General features: G+C 40.9%; 1 pseudogene; it reads right to left on the bottom strand.

The window, feature by feature from the left end:
• Positions 1-10,044: 10,044 nt before the first annotated feature.
• Positions 10,045-14,931, bottom strand: LOC140242500 (uncharacterized; annotated as a pseudogene).
• Between the last annotated feature and the right edge of the window lie 816 nt (positions 14,932-15,747).

The following is a 15,747-nucleotide window of genomic DNA, read 5'->3' as shown; positions in this document are numbered from 1 at the left end:
TGGTTTTCAGACCCTTTGCCAAATGAATTCCGTGGCGACGAAGTCGCCGTTCGGGCAAAGGCCTTTGCCGAAGGAAAAAATCCTTTGCAGGACAAAACCACCTTAAACTATACTAAGACCCCGTTTACAGTGCGAGGCTCGGCCGCGGCTCGGCCGCGGCCGTGCCCAGCCCCGCTTCAGTGTAAACGCACAAAAGGCCAAATGCGAGGCCAAAATTGGCCTCGCATTTGGCCTCGCTCTGGAGGTGGTCTCGGCCGCGGCCGAGCCGCGGCCGAGCCCGGCCTTTTCTTGGTGTAAACGCAAACTGGGCCAAATGCGCGGCCAATTTGCGCGGCCAATTTTAGTCTAGCTTCCAAACCCTCTGCTTGTATCTTTCGCTATTCAGGATATTAACCCCCTCAACGTCGAAAACTAGTATAGTTTAAGGTGGTTTTGTCCTGCAAAGGATTCTTTCCTTCGGCAAAGGCCTTTGCCCGAACGGCGACTTCGTCGCCACGGAATTCATTTGGCAAAGGGTCTGAAAACCAGACAATACCAAATTGCATTTGTTTACAAGCAGAGTGCCTCTACGACAAAATATTGAAAGGTTTGAATCAAAAGCGCGGCCGAGCCCAGCAGTGTAAACGGACAAAATTGCGAGGCTCGGCCGCGCAATTGAGGCCGGACTCGGCCGCGGCCGAGCCGCGGCCGAGCCCGGCCCCGCACTGTAAACGGGGTCTAGTTTTCGACGTTGAGGGGGTTAATATCCTGAATAGCGAAAGATATAGGCAGAGGGTTTGGAAGCCAGACTAAAATTGGCCGCGCAATTGGCCGCGCATTTGGCCCAGTTTGCGTTTACACCAAGGAGAGGCAGGGCTCGGCCGCGGCTCAGCCGCGGCCGAGACCACCTCCAGAGCGAGGCCAAATGCGAGGCCAATTTTGGCCTCGCATTTGGCCTTTTGCGCGTTTACACTGAAGCGTGGCTAGGCTCGGCCTCGGCTCGGCCGCGGCCGAGCCTCGCACTGTAAACGGGGTCCATGATTCTTCCAAGTTTTGCACTTGGATGCTCTTGGAACTGCATATCAATGTGCGAACACAATGGACAGAACTTGGGGGGAAGGGATTCCTGACATGCTCTACAAAAATCCTCATTTCTCTTTGGCCACAGAAGCAAATCGAATGGGGTTTTCTATAAAATGTGGGTAATAAGTTATAGTTTCACACCCTGAAAGTATATTTGGAATGATTCACTATTTTTAAAGTTATTGGTGCGGAGTGTCCCGTTGTAATTTTTTTTTTTCTGGGACATACGGTATTGATTATTGCATGTGTTACTGCTATTGCATTTGTCATGTCAATATAAGATTGTCATCGTCGATATTGTTATAAATATTATTGTCGTTATCGTATTGATTATTATATTCTGGAATAGTTGCGTCAGTTCTTTCGCCAAATTGATATGTTTAGCACTTATCTGACGTCTTAACCTTCAGACGAAATTAGGCCCGAATTATGATTCGAACGTATGGTCTGTTATTACTTTCGTTTGATTCGTTTGACTTGATTGAGTAATTGACGCATTGAATCCAAAGGGGTCAGTTTTTCTAACCCCGTGATGATTTCGAAACGCCTTATGCCACATTAAAGACAGGTGATTCTAGTTTTCTGACGGTTGAATGTTGTTGATGTTGGTTTTTGTTTTGTTTTTTATGGGCACACACCCAATTTTATAGTCACTTTTTGGCAGCAATATATCATCTCACACCTTGAATTTCAGACATTAGAAGCTACATGTGTGTAGCGACAATTATCTATACGAACGTCTGTCAAAAACCCAATGTGGTATCATCATCATCAGCATCATTTCGGTTTTATTTCAAATCAAAAGAAGCATAACAGTAAGTCATAGTGTCATGCGTACAGAATAAAAGTACATGCGTGATTACAGAATATTCACGAAAGAAAAAATCAAAAAGTTAAAGAACCTATTAAATTATTCAATCATACCAATGTCAATTTCCTTACAGTCCTATAATTACACATTACATTTACACAAGGTTAAGACTGGATACACATGTGGTGATATTGCTGTAAACATAGATGCAGGTATTCAAAAACAGACAATATACATGTACTATAGCTTAGAGCAGAATAAATTTCCACATGCAGCATAACGAATAAAAAGAACAACGTTAAATCAGCGGATGCATAGTACCACATATTAAAAATAAGTTAAAAAAAATATTGAAACACACTTCTGATACTGAAACACACTTCAAAATACATTTTGAGAAGCGACTTCTCAAAGGAATCTTACCTCAGTGCCTGTAAGGATTTATCCTCATATTGCCCCTGGCCTTCACCAGTAGATGGTGTACTGTGTGTTATATCCATGGAATCATCCATTCTCGTTATAGAAGGACGATCTTACAGTCTTGATCTCCCGCATGAGGAATGTCAGAAAACAATGTAAACAGACGGACTGACAGCAATATTGCGTAGGTGTCGAGACCTACGATAAGAACTTCAAGGATGTGCGTGACAAGGAACTAATTAGAAACTAACTAAATTTCAAGCACTTATGAAAGTATTAGGAAAGATGGAAAAGTATTCGGACATGTTGACCATACATCTTATATGAATTGCGGTATGACCCTTGGTACGCTTTGACATGTGCAACAATGCATCGTGAAGTAGCTGAAACCGATTCTTGGATGAATTCATGGTCAATATATTTTATGAGATTTATTGTTATCTTTTCACAACCTCAATCTATACTCATGTCAGCAAACAGGTCTTTCAATGACATTGATTTATTACTTTGGAAGAATACACTGTGCATTGTGCTTATGGTTATCGTGTTTTTCTGTCTTTTTTTTTTACATATAATTTGTATTATACTTTGTGACTTCTACTTATAAATTGTTAGAACAATATGATTTGTTGAATGTATACTGCGTACTATTTGTTACCTTTTGTGTGGATGGAATAGAGTAAATTGAACTGAATTGAATTCTGGTCATTGTCATAAGGTATGCCTTTAAGGAGTCATTCATATTATATATGCAGAAATTAGATGAGTTCGAGGAAGCATGTCCTTCAAAGTCAATCTTCTGTCATTTTCAATTTTGAATTCAAGAATTTATACCTTTAATTCGTATGCACAAATCAGATCAGCTCGAGGAAGCAATTAGACATTCAAAGGCAAATTTCAGTCATTTTCAATTTCGAATTCAAGAATTTAGTATTCATTATTATCATTCAAATCAGATTGCCAGAAAACACCTTGTGTAACCTCCAGACTCTTTAAATATTATGCACCATGCATTCGAATCAAAACCTGCCTACCGCGTACATCCTCATACACAATGGCCCGAATTCGCGAAGGTGGTACAAATGAAACCATGGTTTAAAACCATGGACAAAAACCATGGAGCGCCAAGTGTCGCACGGAATATTTCGTTACGAAATTGGTCAAATTCGCCGACAAATTCGCCGACAAAATGACTGTTTCGTTGATGAAATTATCATTTCGTGGACGAAATGTTCATTTAGTTACAAATGTTGTCATTTCGTTACGAAATCATAATTTCACCGACGAAATGCCTGTTTTCGTAACGAAATATTCCATGCGACACTTGGCGCTCCATGGTTTTTGTCCATGGTTAAAACCATGGTTTCATTTGTACCACCTTCGCGAATTCGGGCCAATGTGTTTACCAAGGGATCATAAACCCTCTGCTTGCCACATTGAACTTGAACTTGAACTTGAACTTTATTCTGTTTCATTTAAAAAACATATAATTTGTACAATGACAAACTGAGGACAGGAAACGAGTACATGAACATGCATACGTAACATAATAACAACTATAAATGAAACATGGAAACTACAAAAGACCGGAGTCTTGTCAGGGTAGTTCCCAACATACAGAATAATAGGAAATAATATTGCATTACGATCAAGACATAGGACAGGTGAAAATATTACAAATATTACATTTACATTAATTACCTGTCCATAGGTTAGTATGTAAAATTTGTCCAGTTTTTGACTCATTGGCACAGAAAAGACACCTGGCAATGTTGGGATGGAATAAGGGCAATAAGTCAGTCTGTAGTTCCACTCTGCGCACTCATGAGTAGAAACGGTCATTTGTGATAACAGGCATGTTGGTTTCTTAAAGTCGTTTTGATATAAGCATCTGAGACGTAATGACTATTCATGACATAATCCTCATAAACGCTGCTTCCTATAGCACGTCCACCTCACAGCAAGAAAGTGGTCATTAAAGTCTCGATATAATATAGTACTTGTCAAAATAGACAATAGGTTTTTTTTAATGCATGTAATGCATAAAATGAAAGGATGCTCGCAAGTTAAAATTGAGTTTCTAGTCACCAGGAGCCTGCTGCATAAAACTGTTCATCTGAGAAAACTCAGGTTACTTTAAACAGAGCCTTTCCATGTGTTAAAGTCAATGCAAGGCCATATACTAACCTGAGTTTTTATTTCTAACCAGAGTTTTTCTCAGAAAAAAAAAAGAGTTTTATGCGACAAGTCCTTGGTCTACACAGGTTCATTCTTTATTTGAACATAAATATCATAAATTGTTACGTCGGACATGGTTGTGCTCTGATAAGGAGTGAAGTCCATAATCAAATGAGAGAAAATAAAGGTCATTAATTTGTCCAAATGTGCATATGAGCTAATTACGGACTGGCTATACAGAGGAACGTTTAGATTACACAGAAGGGAATGTAAAAGTGTGGGTGAATAAGACTGCACTATTATCACATTTTTTTTTAATTTGGAAATCAATAAATGATGTGCAATACCTCACGAGTATGTTCCAGGTTGAAGTTAATGACACTGAGTGCGTCACATCTTTAACTTCTCAAGCATAAGTAACTAATTTTGCTTTGAATCGATAACATTTCCTGACAATATTCCTCTTTAAACTTCCATGCGTTTCAGCTCGCAAACAACTATCCATGAAGCACCATACAGTATGATGGAGCCGCAGCGATAGCACAATACATTTTGATTCATTATCGGTTATCCCGAATGGATAAAGAACAGGGTTACGCCTATCAGATTGTAATCCCTGTCAACAGTAATTCCTTGTGATTTAGATTTTGAAATCAATTGTGTGGAGACTAATTAAGCTATCACAACTTAATGTAACAACGTACTAGGCTCTGTGGTCCCAGCTTTGCTGCGCATGCTTGCATACCAATGAGAACCAGCAGAATTCAAGGCCGAGTAGCATTCACGAATGTGGGCGCCATTCATCTCGCTATTCCAGCGGTGATAGCAGGGAAGGACGATTATTGAGCGGTGAGCGCGAAAACTGCCATACCTTGACGCATGCTTCCTCATTCACACAACAGCCGAAATTAAACAGCTCATAAGGCGTCATCATAATCATTACAGTATGCGGAGTACCTCCTACGTTAAATTGATAAAAGGGCTGAAATAACTAGTGTGATAACATTCCTCACATTACTAAACAGATATCAAGCGTGCTTCATCTGATGTGGAGGTGTTACTTTGTCCAACCATGGTCAATAATATTGTGAATTTTAGATATTTTTACAAATGCATTTTATTACGTGATGAGGTCCCACAAGAGGTGTCCTCTCAGGAAAAAGCAATTGTATCTGAATAAGGAAACATGTATGTTTATGCGAATGTCAACTGACATTAACAGCGATGAGCATCAGATGAGACAGTGTAATGATTTTAAAGGGGCCCTGAAATCCAAATGCATGTTGATTTGTGTTGATTTATGATACCCTCAACATTACTTTTGTAGTGAAACGAATATCTAGAAACATTCCATATATTTTTAACGTTTTTTTTTCTTTTATTTTCATTCAGACTACTTGGGAACGCCCTCAAAAAAATCCTTCCAAACCAATATTCTTGAGATGACATCATCTGTCAATCATTGCTAAAGTACTGAAATGTTTAACAAAAGACATTGGAATGCACCTCCCCCTCGACTCAGCATCTTTCCCACGTCACTTTGGCCTTGTTGATTATTCCTTCTGGCTGTTGAAACGGGGTCATCCCACGAGACCGACACCCACGAGTCATACGGTCCACGAGACCGACATCAATAAAAGGTCCATGAGTCATACAGCCCACGAGTTATACGGCTCAGGAGTCATACAGCCCATGAGTTCGACACTACGCACAAAAGGCTCATGAGGCCGACACTAAACAAACACAGCCCACGAGACCGACACTAAGCAAAACAGGCTCACGAGACCGACACTAAGCAAAGAAAGCCCACGAGACCGACAGTAGGCAAAGAAGGCCCACGAGACCGACAGGATAAACAGCGCCATCTACATGTCAATTACCTGTACAGGGTGTTCCATGAACGGAAAAATAACATACTGGCGGGTGCAATTTCGTCACGCTATCAAGTGAAAGATGGAACGACATCAAATATGTATTTCTACATACTTCTGGGGGGGGGGGCAGGTCTGTCAGGGAGCGACATTGTTATCAATAAGAAAAATAGAAATTCATTCTTCATGTCCTTCCCCCCCCCCCCCAAGAAAGAAGAAGACAAAAAACACATGGTCAAATGAATTGATAAAAGAGGACAAGAACGATGTGTGGATTAATTTTAGAGCTTTGGATAGAGCCATCGTGCTACTTTTAATAGGCTTTCCTAGTTCTTAGGAAGAAGATGGACAGGATGTACCTTTTACCTCTTCTCTTTCTCTATTCACCATTTTCTTAGGCTATATTAGATATCCTACTCCCTGCTTAGACATTTTGGAGTAAGATCTATTTGTAATTTTCTCTGTAACTATAATGTATGTAATTCAACTGATTAAAACGTTTTATATCGCAGGGATTCACCTCGATTTGTGGTTTGTGTTATTCTCCTCCAAAACAGTTCATTCTTCGTGAAATACAATAGCTGTTTTCATGGATACATCTTGTTTTTTCCGAATCCAAATCGAATATGTATATATTATATAGGACCTATATGAGAAATTGTCATTTTTTAATCATTTACTGCCATCACATTTCGTGATATTTTTTCCCCTGATAATCTGATTCGTAGAGCCAATGCAGATTAACATCATAATACAACAGTATCTCATAAGATCCCCAAATCCGTGGAGTATAGCTAAATCACTTATCTCTCATCCATTCTATGTATTGTTTTTGCATAAAAATTTTTATGCTTTATTTTCTTCCTAATTCGTTGACTTATATTCTTGTCTGCAGCTCCACCTTCTCATCATGTAATTTAAGTGATGTTAATTTGCCAGTTCTGTGACGAGTTTTCCACAAGCAACCGCCCACAAGAATAAAAACGTAATGATTTTGGTAGCCACTTTGTTTATACAGATTAGATTGAATTGCACTAAGAATTTTTCTTACAAGCAGTTTTTTCTCTATTCAACCCATTAGCATACTCGAATCATGGCGATTTTCACTCTATAAAATGCCTCTCGATGATCCCACTAGAATATAATAACAATCACTAAAGGCAGATCTCTCTCTCTCGAGATCTCTCTCTCTCTCTTTTCTTGGGGGGGGGGGGGGCTGGGAGTAGGAATGTAATATAAAAGAGGTCAAAGGGTTAACATGCAAACGAGGGTGTCTTGGCATCTTTTAGTTATTGTGGAAAGATCTGTTGCACACTTTTACTAAATTTTGTTCACTTTTTTTTCTCAAACACACACACACGCAAACACAATTAAAGATCCTGATCATTTCAGGGCGTGGGGGGCAACTGATGGGGTAACGCCCTGGTAACTCTTCTTTTCTATCTCTCATATCTTCCTTATGCCATTATCAGGACACCCTATACAATTTATTGGTCTATAGGTGGCGCTGTTCATCTTGTCGGTCTCGTGGGCCTTCTTTGCGTAATGTCGGTCTCGTGAGCCTTGTATGCGTAGCGTCGGTCTCGTGAGCCTTTTAAAGGAGACCTCCGGATGATTTTCAAATTTTTACATTTGAACATATATAAATTAGTTAGACTGGGTACAGAGTTTCAGGATTTATAATGATTGGGATGAAAAATAAGAATGTTTTCGAAGTTTATAACAAATTGCAATGAACAAGGATGATGACATGGCAGCCTCACCATAAGAATGCATGAGATGTGGCTCAAGGAAGCAGCACAAAGGAAGAAGGCATGCATAGATTACACACAGGTGAGCTTGCAAGCATGTGGTATTGTAATGGAATGACACTGCTACATTTCTGAGATATGTGAGGCTCCTATGTCATCATCTTTGTTCAGTGTAATTTGTTTAAGGTTTTTGAAAGTACTGTTTCTCTGCTCAAGAACCACAATAAATTCTACAAATCTATACATGAAGCTGTTGATTTATGTACTACATGATGTGAAATTATGAAAATCGTCCGGAATGCCCCTTTAAGTGTAGTGTCGGTCTCGTGGGCTTTGTTTGCTTAGTGTCGGTCTCATGAGCCTTTTGTGCGTAGTGTCGGTCTCGTTAGCCGTATAACTCCTGGGCTTATTTTACTCGATGTCGAACTCGTGGGATTTATTTACTCAGTGTCGAACTGGTGGGCTGTATAACTGGTGGGCTGTATGACTTGTGGGCTGTATGACCCGTGGGCTGTATGACTCGTGGGTGTCGGTCTCGTGACGTGCACCCGTTGAAACAATCGTTGCGGCGATGTTGGTCTTCTATATTTGAATTTGATTTGATCGCTTTGTGTCCTCTGTAATCAGTATGTTGAGTTTGTTGTGTATGACATCACTGATGAGGCTGTTACGTCATCACCAGATCCAGGTGACTGGGGGATTTCGTTAAAAGACGCTGGACAATGTTCTGAATGGTTTGCGATGGATTTGAGAGCATGTGAAAAAAAGCTTCCTGCTTTTGCAATTTCTGTTTTGGTTTTTCTGTTGTGCGATTTCAGACCAGCTATTCTACTTTTCATTCAGATGCGCATGGTCGTATAGATATTTTGACCTCATCGAATTTATTGCGTCTATACGATGTAGCGCATGCCTATATTCATAATATTCAGGAAGAGATTCCCTCTGATTCTTGAATAGATACATTATGAGTGGCGTGATATTTTAGAGCTCTTAAGCTCCTGTTTCTCTCTGAAATTGGAGAGTTTTTGAAAGTCCTGTCTAATTCTGTGCGCATGTGATGAATGCAATCGGTTTCATCTAGCCTTTCTCCACTGTAAAGTGAAAGTAAGAGTTAATTGTGACAATAATGATAATAAACAACTGCAGCAAAATTTCCCAATAACTTGACCTATTGATGGGTTAGGCAATATCATCCATAACTTGGCTTTCTATTAATGAAACGTGCCGGGGAAACATGTTCCTGCCAAGAGGTATTATGATAGTGAAAGTAAAGTTGGAGAGAAATAAAAGCACGTCCCCTTCAAGCAGAATTTAAAATGGCAAACATACGTGGGTGGATCTCCGACTGTCCTTGCAAGAACACAAGGTGGTGTTACATTGCTTTTCTTGTGAAGCAAACAAAATAGAAGAAAAACATTCTTGTGATTCAAGAAAAAAGATACGTGAACAGAAAGTCTTTTAATTGTCCTAAGTATCTACAGCCGCAGTTGCCAACCTCCCTGTGCACAATTATTAGCAACTGCGGTGACATTTTATTTTGTGTTCAGTTTGCTCTACAATGTTCAGTAGTTCAAAAGACGATCAATATACTTATGTGAACCAGGCGATCAGATGCTTCACACTTGGTAGACAATCTACGGTGGCGCTATTCATGTAGATGAATTATTGATTGACTGTCCTGGGTTTGATCACGACATCAAACTTGTTACATACTATTTAAATAAACAAGTACATCGTTGTCCATATCGTTGCAGAGAATATTTGCAGATTATTGATAATAGACCAACGCTTGTCTTTTGTCCCTCGGGATTTCAGTGCATGATAATGGGTACAGAACGTGGCTAAATTATCCCTCCGAAATGGACTACTGCCTTATCACAACAGACTGCCCTTTGCCACGTATATTAAAGCAAACATAGGGTTTGAATATTTTCAAGATATAGCGAGACCTTCACTTTGCTGCTGTAAAACTTCTTTGAAACCCACAACACCGAAAACGGCGAGTCAACTTCCACAGCTTGACGCGCACGCGTCGATTCATGCAGGAGTATACCAATGGGTCCAGAACAGTGTTGCAGTATGCCAGCCACATGCTGAATACGCCAAACCAGTGACCTTCACTAACCCGGATGTACTTTGAGTGAAACGGGAGGTATGGCGTCCAGCACAGGATGTTAGTGAAGACGAGGACAGCTCCTATAAGGATAACAGTATATGAATGAATAGTTGCATCTTTTATTACCAAGTACACTTTATACATAGACGTAAAATTTACATGGAGTAAAATCTCAACAGGCCAGCATTTTTTTTTTTTCTCTCACGATCATCCATGTCGAGCTTCTGAAAAACAAGAAACAAATTGACTAAACCTCTCGGTGTCTGGTGTCTAAAGCTGACCCTTAATTCTTAATGTCGTCCATAGCAGAATGAATATGAAGATATTTATTTGAAGAAAAATATAGTTTTTAAAAATGAATGTGATTCCCGATGGAAGAGGAGCACTACGTCAAAATGTTCGTTGACCGATTTGCTGTTGTTATTTTGTCTTTGAAGCTCATATTGTTGGCGCAACTGTTATGCATAACATCACCGAAAATAAAAACAACAGCAGAAGGTATTTATACAAACTGTACTATATTCTCTGGTATGGTATCTTTACTTCATTAATTTTATCTACGTTGCACTCATTGTAGCTCCGTGCTTATGTTCTCACCCACTCTTGCAACCCGACTGTGAGCCCGGTGGCGTCGGCGTTGGATCCTTCAGTCTGCTTTCCTGCTTGCAGTGACGGATGGTACGGGAGCATCGTCCTCTTTGTTGCCATGGTGATCTGCCTCAACAGTGTCGAAGGATGAATCATCTTTGGATGCAGACGTCGCCGTCTCCATCTGATCAATGGTCTGTGAGATATAAACAGGTACAAAATGTGACAAAATCACAAAACACAGTTGCCAGACGATGTTGCAGCAAGGAGCTTCAAGCTCCTTGGTTGTAGTCACCGAGCTACGACACTGTCGGCCCAACTTTAAAGGTCCTGTTTACCTTTGGGAGCAGTGATTTCAAAAATGTTCAAGATATTACATCTGATGCATATGTGTAGGTCTGTTGTGTCACAAAACATCCTACCATATAAAATTTTTGCAATAAAGCCTAAAATATAAGGAGATATTAGTGTTTTTCTCAATAAACCGTAACTGTATACGGTTTAGTCGGGAAACATTCTTATTATAACTATCGTTTACCTTCTGTGTATTTAACAACACTTAACATTGATTATACGGATTCAAATTTTTACAGTGGTTGTTTCTATCCCTTACTCGCATTTTAGGACTATTTTAAAGCACCGATGCTGAGTTTTTGTTTCATGTGCAAATGGTAAATTATGCCTTTAATGGTGACGATTGAGATTACAAAAGAGCTTTTGAGCTTACAAAAGAGATGCGGAAAAGAAAATGACTCTCTAATTCGTAACAGAGGACTAAGAGGAGCAAAGCCAGGCATCAACACCCGTGTACATGGTAGCGCCAGCCTGGGGGTGTTTCATAAACATGCTCGTAAAGTTACGAACAACTTACGAGCGACTGGTTATCAGTTCTGACTCGTGTGGTATACTTATCAGAATTTCCATAATTCAGCACAACCAGTCACTCGTAAGTCGTTCATAACTCTACGAATAGCTTTATGAAACACCCCTGGTGCAGTCATCAAATGACAAATAACGTTAAATAAAGTTCGTTCAGTCCATTGCCTATGTATTGTACACCCCAGTTGATATTTACCCCTTAATTGTATAGCGTATGGCGATGTCTAGACGAAAGCATGATAGCCATCAAATATAATACACTCAAGATAATTTACATTCATCTGTAAAGAAACATTATCCTTGTCATATAACTAGGAACAATAAATGCTCATGTGAGTTTAGAATAGTCCTGACAACATTAATGAGCCGAAACTTGTACTGACTGAATTTCCATATACAGTCTCTCTTGTATTATAGGGCAATTCAATGTTTACGCAACTTACTTGATCTCTCGACTTGTTATAGTGGGGGTATTAATCCATCTGCCTTGTGAAGGAAGAAAGTACAATGCTCTTTCGTAACGCTACAGAAAGTGAAAGTATTTTGAATTCTTTTTATTATTTCCTGTCTTTTTCTTTCCACCATATTAACATCACGAACTGTTGTAGTCTTCTTATCCAGCGATGGCGTTGCGTGGACTGATTGTCTGATTGGCCTCAAACGTCACTAATGTGTTCTATCAATATTTCTGCATTCACTGAATTCTCTTAAGGTAAATTTAGCCTTAACTCTGCCACGGTTTACTGAAGAATTCATGTAGGCTACCTGACTGCGTGACCGGTCTACATCAGCGGAAGGAACGCTAGAAGTTACAGTGAAAGTGGACCTTGTAACATCGTGGCTGTTGAGACGTATCCCCTCCCTCCTCAGGTAAAAGGTGATAACGGCGTAGAAAACGACGAGTGAGGGAACGATTATGCCTTAATTCAGCACCACGCAACCGATTCGAAATCCTTTTTCAGTCCAGACTGGTGTACAGTGTTTGGTGTACATGTCATGGGCGTAAATCCCGGGGGGGGGGGGGGGAGGGGGTGGGGGTGGGGGGGATATATCTCCCCCCCCCCCTCCCCCCCCCCCCGAAATGGAGGAGGGGGTGGCCTGTACAATCATCCCCCCTGAAATTTGAGGGGAAAATGGAGGAAGCAGAAATGTGATTGTATCAATTTTGGCATATTGCATGACGTTCGTACGCCCGCCTCCAGACAGGTAACAGAGCTGAACAGTATTCTATCATGTAGGATAATGTATACATAATTTTCTCAAGCGCTCGCTCGCGAAGAAAGTAATATTGACATAAGGTATGGCCCAGACGTTGACAACGTCAAATAGATTTCACCAAAAGTGTGCAACAGATCGCTTAACTTCAGGTCTGAAAATGCAAAATCTTCCTCGTCTGGGAGGGGGGATACCCCCCCCCCTTAATTTCCAAAGCGAAAAATTATAGCTACAAACGGCAGTTTTGAGACTGAAAAACGTCAAAATTTTCAAGCTCGCTCGCTCCGCTCTCTCGCATTTAATCATGATGCCATTCCCCTGATGTTGCTGCCAGTAATTGACAGCAGTTGCGTCCGCTGCGCCCCCTCCTTAATTTTCAAAGCGAAAAGATATAGCTACAAACGGCAGTTTTTGGACTATAAAATGTCAAAATTTTCAAGCTCGCTCGCATTCAATCGTTATGCCATTCTCCTGATGTTGCTGCCAGTAACTGCCAGCAGTTGCGCCCGGTGCGCGGCCCCCCCCCCCTTAATTTCCAAAGAGAAAAAGTATTGCTACAAACGGCAGTTTTGAGACTGGAAAATGTCAAAATTTTCAAGCTCTCTCGCTCCGCTCGCTCATATTAATCGTGATGCCATTCCCCTGATGTTGCTGCCAGTAATTGCCAGCAGTTGCGCCCGGTGTGCCCCTCCTTAATTTTCAAAGCGAAAAGATATAGCTACGAACGGCAGTTTTTGGACTGTAAAATGTCAAAATTTTCAAGCTCGCTCGCATTTAATCGTTATTCCCTTCTCCTTATGTTACTGCTAGCAATTGCCAGCAATTGCCAACAATTGCCCTCCCCCCCCCCCCTTAATTTCCAAAGCGAAAAAATATAACTACACAAACGGCAGTTTTTGGATTGTGAAATATCAAAATTTTCATGCTCGCTCGCTTCGCTCGCTCGCATTTAATCGTTATGTCATTCTGCTGATGTTGCTGCCAGTAATTGCCAGTAGTTGCGTCCGGTGCACCCCCCCCCCCCTTTAATGTCCAAAGCGAAAAATATAGCCAAACAAACGGCAGTTTGGGGACTGTGAAATGTCAAAATTTTCACGTTCGCTCGCTTCGCTCGCTCGCATTTAATCGTGATGCCATTCTCCTGATGTTGCTGCCAGTAATTGCCAGCAGTTGCGCCCGGTGCGCCCCCCCCCCCTTAATTTTCAAAGCGAAAAGATAATCGTTTAACTACAAACGGCAGTTTTGGGACTGTAAAATGTCAAAGTTTTCAAGCTCGCTCGCATTTAATCGTTATGCCATTCTCCTGATGTTGCTGCGAATTGCCAGCAGTTGCGCCCGCTGCGTCCCCCCCCCCCCTTCATTTCCAAAGCGGAAAAAATATAGTTACAAACGGCAGTTTTGGGATTATAAAATGTCACAAATTTTCAAGCTCGCTCGCTAGTTCGCTCGCTCGCATTTAATCGTTATACCATTCTCCTGATGTTGCTGCCAGTAATTGCCAGCAGTTGCACCCGGTGCGCCCCCACCCTTAATTTCCACAGCGAAAAAAAACAAAACAAAACTACAAACTGCAGTTTGGGGACTGTAAAATGTCAAAATTTTCGAGCTCGCTCGCTCCGCTCGCTCGCATTTAATTGTTATGCAATTCTCCTGATGTTGCTGCCAGTAATTTGTCGTTTCATACCGTCATTCCATAATCAATAAGGAAAACTTACAATGTTGCTCAATGACTGCACTGTGGAATGCATCACATTCCGTTATGTAGTGCAGTCCCCATTAAGTTTGCAGACTGACAGCACACGCACATACGCGCACACACACATACACACGCACGCACGCACAAGCATACACACCCTCAAAATTTCTTTTCCACGAGGTGCCCCCCCCCCCCCTCGTAATCGTGGTGATGGTGACTATCGCCGATCATCCCCCCCCCCTCCTCAGCACGGATTTACGCCTTTGGTGCATGTTGTATCTAAACTCGCTTAGCCAGTCCGTTATTGCCATGGTCGTCACGACAAAACCCACTGCCCACGACATGCCGATCATGAGGCCGATGCCAAGTCGTTTTGGCGGGGATCGAAGCGACGAACAGACGATAATGAGGAATCGATCGAAGGCGATAGAGAATATCAGTGGGAAATTGGTGAATGAAAATCCAGTCGAGAGAAAACCATTAGCCAGCAAAGTATAATCGAAAAATGACATCGGTAAACATATTATTTATGAGCGACATTCTACGTTCTTACATTATTTTATCAACAGATTTTGGTAACAGACGATTTCCCTTGGTCTTCAGATCGACAGAGACTCATAGGACACGCCGAAAAGTTGTCTTTTTGTGATTGATGGAAAGTGGATAGACCGCAAAATGACCACAAAAAAAAAATGAACGTGGCTTTCATTTGTCGGGAGTGTGTGGATAAAAGCAAAGACAAAAAAAAAAACGAAACAAAATAAAAACAAGGCGGAAGACATTACTTACATGCTTGTGATTAATATGGTGTGTAGGTGTATTACATTGCACTTGGAGGAATGGTTTCGAGGTTTAGTGTGAGAAACATTACGAAGCATTATCATGTTGCATTACAATTCAATATGAATCTAGCTTTCATATGGAAGTACGTCACTGTAATAGCATTATTACTCGCTGTGCCCTTCTGTGAGGTTTAAAAAGCGCGAAAAGTTTATGGAAGAAGGGCTCAACATATTATTATACAAAGGACAAAGGTCCTTTGAAATAGTGCAAAAAAGGTGGCGATGTCTTGTATTATTGCATGGATAGCGTATTGAGGACGGGATAATGTTGGGGCAAAATGGAAAATTCTGTATCAATATGAGGTTGGGGAGGGATGT

Source organism: Diadema setosum, chromosome 19, assembly GCF_964275005.1.
Source record: "Diadema setosum chromosome 19, eeDiaSeto1, whole genome shotgun sequence".
Classification (NCBI taxonomy): Eukaryota; Metazoa; Echinodermata; class Echinoidea; order Diadematoida; family Diadematidae; genus Diadema; species Diadema setosum.
This window is presented reverse-complemented; position numbering and strand designations above follow the sequence as displayed.